This window comes from Pyrgilauda ruficollis, unplaced genomic scaffold (genome assembly GCF_017590135.1).
Source record: "Pyrgilauda ruficollis isolate IOZ18807 unplaced genomic scaffold, ASM1759013v1 scaffold59, whole genome shotgun sequence".
Classification (NCBI taxonomy): Eukaryota; Metazoa; Chordata; class Aves; order Passeriformes; family Passeridae; genus Pyrgilauda; species Pyrgilauda ruficollis.
Window position 1 is genome coordinate 6066267 of NW_024527599.1, and position 6884 is coordinate 6073150.

Below are 6884 nucleotides of genomic sequence, written 5' to 3' on the forward strand. Positions count from 1 at the left end.
CCGCTTCCCCGCCCACCACCCCGCCCGCGGGGCACGACGGGAGATGAAGTCCTCAGGCGCACGAGAGGCGCTGAGTTCATGCAGCCCAGCCTTTCCCTTTAGAACTACATCTCCCGTCGCACCCCGCGCCAAGGCACCGGCCCCTCGCCCCGCTGGGCCCCGCCTGTGCTGATTCACCGGAGCCCGGCCCGGGTGGGCCGCGGAGGGCGCGGCCGCGCCGGGAGAGCGGGGGGCTCCGCGAGAGGCACCGTGGGACGGGCGGCCCTCGGGACGGAGCCGCGGGACGGCGCCGGGCACGGGCCCACGCAGGGCAGGGACGCGGCCGCAGGCCACGCACAGTCACAGCCCGGTCCCGCTGGCGGCCCGGGAGCCGTTCGCAGCATGGGCGCGCTCAGGGCGGGGACGCTGCCGCGGCCCAGGCACACCCGCAGGCCGGGCTCGCACACAGAGCGGACTCAGTCACAGGCCAGGCCCGCTCAGAGCCCGCACACGGCCCGTGCTCACCGTGCCCACCAGAGCCCAGCCCCACTGAGAGCCCACACACAGCCCGTACCCACCCAGAGCCCACTGAGAGCCACACAGAGCCCGTGCCCACCCAGAGCCCACGGGCACTGAGAGCCCACACACAGCCCGTGCCCACCCAGAGCCCACGGGCACTGAGAGCCCACTGAGAGCCCGCACACAGCCCGTGCCCACCCAGAGCCCACTGAGAGCCCACACACAGCCCGTGCCCACCCAGAGCCCACGGGCACTGAGAGCCCACACAGCCCGTGCCCACCCAGAGCCCATGGGCACTCGGCTTGGAGCCACTCACAGGCTGCTCTCAGAGCCTGGACCCACGCACAGCCTGGTCCCGCTCATGGCCAGACCCACTCGTGGCCCTGGCTCACTGACAGCCTGAACCCACTCACAATCCAAAGCCACTCACAACCAGATCCCATTGAAACCCTGATCCGCTCAAAACCCAGACCCGCTCCCATCCTGGTCCCACTCACAGCCCGTGCACCCTTCCCCCATGGAGACCCTGCCCGTGTTGCTGTGCCTGGGGTCTCTGACGCTGTGGCACTGCTGGGCCAGGTCATGGTGACACATCTTGGGGTGAACCCCTGTCCCCTGCTTTCCCTGCCCCCTTTTTCCCACCGCAGCCGGAGTCCTGGTCCACAGAGGAGAGCATTCCCACTGGAGATCAATGCTGGACCAGGGACAATGACAGCCACCCTGGGCACGCAGTGCACCCACTCATGGATAACCCGTGGGATGAAAATGTGTCTGCTCCAGCCATGTGGGGCTCTGCCACTGGGAGTCGTAAGACATCCCACTTCCCTAAAAAAAATCTGTGGATAAAGTGATGCTGAGATGAGGCTACAGCACTGGGAGGAATGAAAGGGTTTAATGGATCCTGTTTTCCTAAAAAGCCTCTGGATAAAGCGGTGCTGAAAGGATGCTGTGGCACTGGGAGAAAGGAAGGGGCTCTAATGAACAGAGTGATCCCAATGGAAGCACTTTATCCTGCTTGGAGAGAGCCAGGCAGTGCTGATGCACAGATAAACACTGTCCTTCACGTGCCATGCGTCCCTGGCCCTTCCCAAAGGCACAGGTGCTTTGGGATGCGTGGGGATGAGCTCAGAGGACTCAGCCACCCCCCTGTGCCCTGTGGTTTCCTTCTGAAACCCCACAGGAAGCCTGGGTGGCACTGGGACATGCCAGTGTCCTCAGGGCAATGCTGTGGCTGTCCAGAGCCCGTGGCCATGGTCTCACCCTCGTGGGTGGGGACAAACTGGTTTGGGAATGCTGGTGGTGGTGAGCAACACCCTTTTGGGGCAAGACCTCTGTCTTTATTGTGGGTTTAGCACTGCTCTGCAAATAACAGAGAATGGCATCGCCTGGATTTGTGCAGCACAAAATCCTCCTTTGTTTACGGCTTCCGAGAGCAGAAGAAATCCCCCCCGTGATAAACAGGGGCAGAAACACGCCCGGATCCTCTCCATTTCCTCTACAAAACTCACACTCCTCGCTGGCACCCCCGGCCTCGCACCCCGCAGCACACGTGGCTCCCGAGTGAGAACAGCCTTTGTTCGTGCCCAGCCTTTGTTTACTGCCCGGCCATCCCGAGGAGACATCCCACAGACAAGGGCAGTTTATTCCTCTCCCCTGATAAAGGCTCATTCATCCTCCCAGGGGGCTCGCTGTCATCTCTGCAGAGCTCCCACAGCAGGGCTCTGGGTTGTTTTCAGCCTGGCGCCAGTTTTGGGAGAGGGTTTGAGTAAAAAAAGTGCAGAATGCTAGAGAATATTACAGGAGTTTGGTTCACAAATTATTTTTTCTGTTATTGCTGCTATTTCTTATTGATTATCTGGAAGTATCTGTGCGGCATCACCCGAGCCAAGCACGCTCATGTCTGTGAATGAATGAGAGCAGATTCCCTGCTCATCCCCTTTTGGAGGATCCTACTGCATTTGGGCTGGATATATGCACCCTCTAACTTGGAAAATAAATAATATCATCCCTTGGGTACAATTCCTGGGTTCTCATGGACAATACTGAACACAAACCCAGACCTGAAGAAGTACTTTTGCACCTGCAAGATCCCCTGATTTCTCCAAATATATCAACAGTCCTAATAAAAACTGTTGCCTCTCCATACAAACCTTTGGAGTCTTATCTAGTATTTTCCATAAACCTGGCACATTCTCAGCCAGCCCGACTCTGCTGATTTACAGTGACCCTGTTTTTGCCCCAAAACGAGCAAATACTGATTTATTTCTGTCAGAGCACCAGAGCCATAAATACATTTCCCAGCGCAGATGATTTCCTTCCCCATCACAGGTCAGAACAGGATATTCATGATGCTGTAAATTCTTCAGAGTAGCAATCTGGCTGTAATATTTATCTGCAGTGAATCCAGCCCCCTTTTTGAGCTCTGGTGCATAAATCAACACCCCTCACAACACCTGATTCCTCTTCTGCACAGCCTGGGCAGCAGTGGGGTGGTCCAAGTTAGAAGGTTCTGGTGGGCAGCACGGGCAGCTGGAGTTGTTACCTGGCTGGACATCACTGAATCCCCTTTTCCCACCTCTGGTGCCTGCAGACACCCCTCAGTGAGAGGCTGGGGCAGCTGCTGTGTTGGGAAATCACAATGACCCAAAGGATGTGGGTCTGTTCTGCAGGTGTCCCAGAAAAACCTAATAACCTCGATTCTGCCTGCTGGATTAAAAATACTTCTCTGCGTTCAAATGTGCCACTTTGTTAATTCCTGTGGCCTGGAAGAAGAGTCTTTCTCTTTGCATTTTCTTGCCTTCCCTGCTACGTCTTGTCAATGCCTTGTGACACCGTGAGGGAAGGCAGGAAATTCTCTGTGACTTGGAGGTTTGCTTGGGTGAGCTGCTGACTGCTCGGAAAATGGATCCAGAAATCCTCACCCCTCACTTCCAGCAGGAGAGCAACATCATGTGCCCCTAGCCTTGTGCCTTTTCCCTCCATGTCTGCCTGCTTGGAGCCAGGGAGATGCCCAGGGAAGGGATGCCCAGGGAAGGGGATGCCCAGGGAAGAGGATGCCCTGGGAAGGGGATGCCCAGGGAAGGGAATGCTCAGGGAAGGGGATGCTCAGGGAAGGGGATGCCCAGGGAAGGGATGCCCAGGGAAGGGGATGCCCAGGGAAGGGATGCCCAGGGAAGGGGATGCCCAGCACAGGAGATGTGTGGTGCAGGTGTCCCAGCCTGTCCCCACGCCAGGAGCTGTCACCACAGGTACACCAGCACACCTGCCACACCTCACACCAGCAGTGACCCGACTGCTTGGTGTCTTCACCTGGTGGGTGGCAAAGCTGTGAAGGCCAAGGGACACAGGGTGGCATGTCCCAGGGCTGGTGTGTGGGCTGGGATGGGTCCCATCCCTGGTTTGCTGCCCAGGCTCACCCCAAGTCCCACTGCCCAGGCAGCTGCTGCTTGGATTGCCCTGAGGAGGGGCTGCCTGCCCAGGGGAGCACTTTTGTTCCTGTTGCAGTTATGTGGAAAAACAAGCTAAGGAAACCTCTGGCATCAGTGTCCCCTTCCCTGAGGTTGCAGGACAGTGGTGCCATCGTGTCCTCCTTTCCCAACCCCTTACTGGGCCAGACTGCCTGTCCCCACCACCCCAGTGCTGTGGCACCCTGGCTCCTTTCCCACCGTGCTGCCCCGAGCCTGGCTGTGTGACACAGCGAGGGACACAACCCAGGAGCAGGACAAGGCTGTCCCCTCTTCCCCTGCACCTCCCCAGCCCCCTCCACCCTGACACAAACCAGGGCTGGTGGGGTCACACCCAACCAAGGACCCCACAACCAACAGCAGGGTGAGCTCAGGGGTCACCAACCCTCCCCAAAATGTCCCAGAGCCAGAGGCTGCCTCACCTGGGGCAGGACGTGATGGAGGGGCCGTGGCTGCTGGGCTGATGACAGACCCAAGGGTGCTTTGCTGGGAGTTTCCTTCCCCCTGTCTGTGGAGCTGCAGTGCTTTGTACCCAGCCCTGGCCTTTCATCTCAGCCTTTCAAAGCACTTTCCAAGCTCAAATTAATTCTGCTGCAGCAGCTGCCCTCCCGTGCTGTTTAGCATAAGCTCTGTCTCGAAGCAGGGCTGCTCCTACCCCTCGGGGCTTCCAGGAATGATTTTCCCGGGAACCACCTCAAGCTATGGGATGGCAGAGCATCACCCTGTGCCTCTCACTCTCCCCTTATTCCTAACACCCACCAAGAACTGCAGCAATGCCCATGCCATGGCACCCTCCTCTTGGAAAATCCCCTCTCAGCCTCCTTCCCTGCCCTCGGGAAGATGTTCCCACATAAGACACGTCCCGTGGGAAGCCGGGGTGCTCTGGGATGTCCAGGCTGTCACAACCCGCCCTGGATGCTGGTGGGGAGCCAGGGGGACCTAGGATGCAGGATCCCAGCGGGAAGGTGGGCCCGAAGCAGGCGGGAGTGCTGCTTCCCTGCGGGGCATTAATAATTAAGCAGGTTCGTCAGGCTCAGATGGCAGCTCTTATTTAAGGAGCCGATATAAATACCGCCCAGACGGCACTTACGGAGCACCTAAAAAAAGCCCTGCCTGTCTCGGTCCCTCCAGAAGCAGCTCTGAGCTCTGTGGGGCTGGTAGGCAGCACCAGGCAGGGTGGTCACCAGCGTCCTGTGGGGACAGGGCTGTCCCGGACGCTGAGCCGGAGAGGTGGCAGCATCCGGGGCCAGTACTCGGGGCACAGCCCGTGCCTCAGTTTCCCTCTGAGGCAGGGACCTGCCTCAGCCTTTCTCCTGTGCAGTAGCAGGGTTGATGCTCAGCTCTGTGTCCTGGGTTGGTGGTGTTGGGTAGGAGCTGGGGGCATCTCTGCCCATTCACCACCCCACTCCAGCCATGCCAAGGGAAAGCTGCCCCGTGTTCCAGTGGCTGCTGAGTGTTCTTTTGTGTTTGTGCTGGCAGCGAGTGACCCCCCATCCCTGCTGTCCCCCATGTCACAGCTACCCAGGGACACCCCTCCTGCACTGGGGTCAGGGACGCTCATCCCCCAAGGGCAGCTCAGTCCTCCCCTCTCCCTTCCCAGGAACTCCAGGACCCCAATCCCGGAGCAGCCCCATCCCTATTGAAGGGCAGGGGGGTGGAGAGGGGCAAGCAGGGTTGGGAACTTCGACACAGCCATGACCAGGGGAGCAGCGGGACCCCCCAGCCTGGACATCAAGCCCCATCAGCATCCTGGCCCCCAGGAGGAGGCGAGGAGCCGGAGGCGGAGGGACAGGGCTGTCACAGCGAGCCGCTTGCTGCAGTCCTGCTCGCAGGCTCTGCAGCGTGACTCAGCACAGCCTCACCGCTCCCAGCCCCACCGCCGCGGCCCCTTCCCCCAGCCCGGGGGGAGCACACGCTCCCCACCGTCCCCCTGCCCTCCCACAGCCCCTGTCACCCCACAGCCACCCCCCTCTCCCACTCATCGTTGTCTGTCCCCACCCCAGGACCACCAGCGGCTCCTCCAGCCCCAGCACAGGCAGGGACCCCTCCTCCAGGGGCGAGTCCGGGCTCCGAGCGATGGAGAGCAGGGTGGGGTCTGTCTGCGAGCGCCCATCGCCTCTGCTGTGCCCAGGGATCCATCTGGATCTGGCCCTTTTCATCCAGTGGGGATTCCCATATGGGATCAGGGAGCTGAGCACCAACTCCTGCTATGGCATTCCTGGGGGATGGGACTGAAAGAGATGTCAGGTCACATAGAACAGTCTGGAGATTTTTAAGGGTTTTTTTGAGCCTCACTTTTGGGGTGTTTGGAGCCTGCCAGGATCAGCTTGTCCCAGCCTTTCTGTACACATCCCCTCTGGCCATGACCTGGAGGTTACCGGGAGGTGAGCAGGGTGGGCAGAGAAACCAAACAGCGCTGGGCAGGGGGACTGAGACCCCCAGCTGTCCCCTGTGACTGTCCCCACATCCCCGGGCTCAAGGACACTGCGTGGCAGAACGCCACCTCTCTTTGTGCTGTGCCCCGGGGTGAGGTGTCCCTCCACTATCACAGCAGCCCATCCACACCCCATCTCTGCCATGGGACCCACAGGGTCGCACTTGCGGCCGTGCAGCTGGGGCACCGCGGTGGCTGCGCCCCGGAGGATGCAGAGCGGGTTAAACCAAGCGCGCAGCTGGCAGCAGAGCACCCGGGAACAGCCCGACCCGGGAATAGCCGGACCCGGGAATAGCCGGACCCCCTCACACCCTCGGGGCAGCCCCAGGGCCGCGGCATGGCCCTGGGAAGCGCGGCTGGCAGACATTCCCTCTCCTGCCTCTCCCCAAACGCGAGCGGTGGCAGCGAGGCGGCAGCGAGCTGGCTCAGCAGCCCACGTGGGGAGGCTCCTGCCAGGGGAGCGACATCAAATTAAATATTAAAAAAAA